The sequence below is a fragment of the Bos mutus genome, chromosome 12, assembly GCF_027580195.1.
Source record: "Bos mutus isolate GX-2022 chromosome 12, NWIPB_WYAK_1.1, whole genome shotgun sequence".
In the NCBI taxonomy this organism is placed as follows: Eukaryota; Metazoa; Chordata; class Mammalia; order Artiodactyla; family Bovidae; genus Bos; species Bos mutus.
Window position 1 is genome coordinate 8,541,855 of NC_091628.1, and position 4,843 is coordinate 8,546,697.

At 38.9% G+C, this 4,843-nt stretch overlaps 1 non-coding gene across 1 annotated transcript; it reads right to left on the reverse strand.

Moving 5' to 3' along the window:
• Positions 1 to 1,658: 1,658 nt before the first annotated feature.
• Positions 1,659 to 1,784, reverse strand: LOC138990307 (small nucleolar RNA SNORA25). Its single transcript, XR_011466418.1, has one exon. It is a non-coding gene; the product is annotated as a small nucleolar RNA SNORA25 (small nucleolar RNA).
• Between the last annotated feature and the right edge of the window lie 3,059 nt (positions 1,785 to 4,843).

The window sequence follows — 4,843 nt, forward strand, 5'->3', positions numbered from 1 at the left end:
CACACTGGGTCTGCCCCGCTCACGGCGCGTGTAGCCTCCCTGCCCACACTGCTCGGGCTCTAGGTTGTTCCGCGGGGAACAATCCGAGGCTGGCCCTGGGTTGCATGTACCTCCCAGGTCCAAGCCGCTCAGGTTCAGGCACTCGGGTAGTCCTCAGAGGCGCAGACTCAGTTGGGCCTGAGTTTTGTGCTCTTCCCAGGTCCGAGCAGCTCAAGTGATGAGGTGTTTGGCGGCGCCAATGCTGCGACTTATCGCCTCCCCGCCACTCGGTTATCTGGGTGTAAAACCGGCGCACCTTCTCAGGCAGATGTTAACCGTCCAGACCCCCAAAAAGTTTTAGTTAGCAAAGAAGCCTGCTTACAGTTTTATAGATAATGTCTCTTTGGGGCTGCGATTGCCCCCTTCCGGCTCTGGCTGCCTGTGACCGGAGGGGGAAGGTCTGCAGCCGGCTATCTCTGTTCAATTCTTTGTTCCGTGTGCGGGCCTGGCGGTCTTAAGTTAGGGCTGGCTTTTCGCGTGGTAGATATCCCACAGTCTGGTTTGCCAGCCCAAATTATTTCGCTCAGATAGTGCTCAGGGTATTCAGGCCAGATTCTTACTCTAAGCGATACAGCCCGCGCTGCACCTCCCTGCCCAGCCCCCACTTGCTAATGGCGCGTGCAGGCGTCTGCGCTGCTTCTCCGCTGGGGGAGTTACCGTAGGACTTGCAATCTTCGAGTTTTAATTGTTTATTTATTTTTTCTTCCTGTTATGTTGCCCTCTGTGCTTCCAAAGCTCGGCACAGATTCGGCAGTGAGAAGGTTTCCTGATGTTTGGAAACTTCTCTCTTTTTAAGACTCCCTTCCCAGGACGGAACTCCGTCCCTCCCTCTTTTGTCTCTTTTTTTGTCTTTTATATTTTTTCCTACCTCCTTTCGAAGAGTTGGATTGCTTTTCTGGGTGCCTGATGTCCTCTGCCGGCATTCAGAAGTTGTTTTGTGGAATTTACTCGACGTTTAAATGCTCTTTTGATGAATTTGTGGGGGAGAAAGTGTTCTCCCCGTCCTACTCCTCCGCCATCTTGGCTCCTCCCCCCTGAATGGTTACTATTTTTAATCTTAGTCATTCTAATAGCTGTGTGTTAGAATTTTAGTGTGTATTATTTAATGTACTCACAGTCACTGGTGATGATGAATACTGTTTTATGTGCTTCCTAGACATCTCTGTATCTTTTTGGTGAAATATCTTTTCAAATTTTTTTTAATATTTTTACTTGAGTTTTCAATTTTTTTACTGAGTTTTGAGAGAATTTAAACACTCTGGATGAAATTTTCTATCAAATGTAAGAGTTTCAAATATTTCTTGCCAATCTGTGGTTTGTTTTATCATTCTCTTAATAGTGTCTTTCATGAGCAGAAGTGTTTAATTTTGTTGAGGCTCAATTTATCAATTTGTACTTTTCAGGATCTTATTTTTGGTTTGTGTTTAAGAAATCTTCACATATTTTAAGTCAAAAGATTTTGTTTTCCTATGTCTTATTTTAGAAGATTAAAATTTATATTTTACATTTTGATCTGTGATATATTTTGGTCTGTGATACATTTGAGTCTTTTTTTTTTTAACTTGGAAGGCATTTACATTTATTTTTACATTCCCACATCATCAACCATAGAAATAATGGCTTGTATCTCCAACAGGAAACATAACACCATCAAGTGACTACAATATGCAATGGAGAACTCAATCTTTGGTCACAGTGTTAAGAGCTCTGGGATTTGGTTCCATCAGCCCTCTCTGAAATGACCTAGAGTCTTTTTTTTTTTTTTAATATAGCGTACAGTGTGGGTTAAAGTTTAATTTTCATGTAAAAATATCCAACTGATCCCAAATCACTTGTAGAAAATTGCATTCATATCCCACACATTGCCTTTGCAACTTTGCAAAAATCTGTTGTCCTTATATATGTAGGTCTATTTCTGTGGTTGTTTCAATGACCTATTTATTTGACACCAAAGCCACGTTGTCTTTATTACTACCCCTTTAGAATAATTCATAAAACCAGGTAATTACCTAAATGTGCTATATTACAACATCAACTAAAAATCAAAATATCATCAAAGTATTATCAGCTTAAAAATTCCAAATGTGTGGATGAGATTTCAGTTAAGGAATCTAAAAAAAAAATCGGTTACTTTCAAAATACAGAGGTGAAGCAGGCTTAACATAGCAGTTGTAGACTTTCTGTTACAAAAAAAGAGCATGATTAGCATCTCTCAGACATTTTAAAATCCAGAAGAGAATTCCAGTATGTTTCAAGGTCTAGAAATAATCTCCTGTAGCTCTGTGTCCACCTTCTGAACCCACATACACTCTATGTCTGTGATTATGGTCTCTAAGGAGTTCATTTTTTTCTGAAAAGTAGTACATGGACTTTCCTGGTGGCTCAGTGGCAAAGAATGTCCTGCCAATGCAGGAGACAGGTTGGATCTCTGAGTCGGAAAGATCCGCTGCAGAAGGAAATGGCAACCCACTCCAGTATTCTTGCGTGTAAAATCTCATGGACAGAGGCGCCTGGAAGACTATATCCCATGGGTTGCAAAAGAGTCAGACATGACTTAGCAATTAAACAACAAAGGATATGTTTACAAATGGATAGTTTTATCAACTTGTTTCCTGTAGAACTTGTGAAGTCTAAGTGATGACGATATTGGTTAATGAACTTCAACTGCGTCTGAGTTGAATCTGGCAAGCACTGACTGGAGAAAAACGGAACTGAAGGTGTTAGTTGCTCAGTCGTGTCTTCCTCTTTGTGACCCCACCAACTGTAGCCCATCAGTTTCCTCCATCCATGAGCCAATTCTCAAAAGTCAGCACTTTGGGAAACTCACTGTTAAATTATTCATAGTTTGATTATATCTGGAAATTTTTTACCACAGAAAATGGCAAATAAAGCAAATCAAAATTTTTGTTGTCTTTTAAGAGATCTGGTTTACCAGTGTACCAGCAGATATATTAAAATATGCCTAAGCAGTTTATCTAACTGCAGCCACAGCAAACCTAATTAGATCACATCAGTGAGATAAAAATCAATATTATAGGACATTTCACAAACTGGTGGCCAATTTATGTGGCCATTATATGAAGACAAATTCATGAAGCAGGCAGTGGTCTTTGAGGTCACTTTCTTTTGATTGTTGACCCAGAAATACAGAATTGTGTGCTGGTATTCTGGTAGCAGGTAGTGCTAGTATTAAAAAATGTACCCGCCAATGCATGACACTCTAGAGATGCAAGTTAGTTCCCTGGGTTGGGAAGATCCCCTGGAGTAGGAAATGGCAACCAGATCCAGTATTGTTATCTGGAAAATTTTGTGGACAAAGGATCCTGAAGGTCTACAGTCTATGGGGTTGCAAAGAATCAGACATGACTGAGTACACACACATACACATACACATTTTGGTAGCAAGTCCAAGATTATTTATAACATACCATCTGTCAGGTAATTTAATATGTAAAAAACAGTATGTGTTTATTCCTTGGATTTTGTATCGTTATTTCATGTTTCTTTGGATAATGGAAACATGCTTTTTAAACTCCATTGCTCCCATATAAATTAATTAAAATATGCTGTATCATGTCAGAATTGCTCGTTAATTAAATCAATCACTTCTTCAGTTGCTGACAGATTAATAAAGTGTCCTAGGAGCATGGAAGAAAATTTAAGGCATAAATGATAAAAGAACTTCTACAAGGAATCAATATCATTGATGAGAAAACAATGAATAAGCATGAAATAATTCAAGGAACATATAAAACATAAAGTATAATATCTAGAAAGTGAAAGAAATAAAGATCCTGACACAAATCTAAGAGTTCAGAAGGTGTAGTGTTAAATGTAACTAACCATCACTGTTGAAAAAGACTGATCATTTTGAACTGGAAGTTGTTTGGCTACTATATCTTAGTGACTGCCCTCAAAATTTTTATAAATTTCCAAAATAATACCAACTTTTGAATAGTATGTTATGCATGTGAAACATATTAACTAGAATTCCACATACAAGTCTTTTTGAGAAATGTTATCCTTTTTTCCAATAGGAGAAAGTGTTTCAGAAGTTCTTTTTAAATTTTATTTTACTAACTATAGGTCAAGAAGCAACAGTTAGAACTGGACATGGAACAACAGACTGGCTCCAAATAGGGAAAGGAGTACATTAAGGCTGTATATCGTCACCCTGCTTACTCAACTTATTTGCAGAGTACATCATAAGAAACACTGGGTTGGATGAAGCAAAGGCAGGAATCAAGATTTCCAGGAGAAATATCAATAATCTCAGATAAACAGATGACACCACCCTTATGGCAGAAAGTGAAAAACTAAAGAGCCTCTTGATGAAAGTGAAAGAGGAGAGTGAAAAAGTTGGCTTAAAATTCAACATCCAGAAAACTAAGATCATGGCATCTGGTCCCATCACTTCATGGGAAACACATGGGGAAACAGTGGAAACAGTGACAGACTTTATTTTGGGGGGCTCCAAAATCACTGCAGATGGTGACTGCAACCATAAAATTAAAAGATGCTTACTCCTTGGAAGAAAAGTTATGACCAACCTAGATGGTATATTTTTTAAATTATTTTATTTTATTTTATTTTTTAACTTTACAATATTATATCAGTTTTGCCATATACCAACATGAATCTGCCACAGGTATACACATGTTCCCCATCCTGAACCGTCCTCACTCCTCCCTCCCCTTACCATCCCTTTGGGTCGTCCCAGTGCATCAGCCCCAAGCATCCAGTATCGTGCATGGAACCTGGACTGGCGACTCGTTTCATATATGATATTATATTAAAAAGCAAA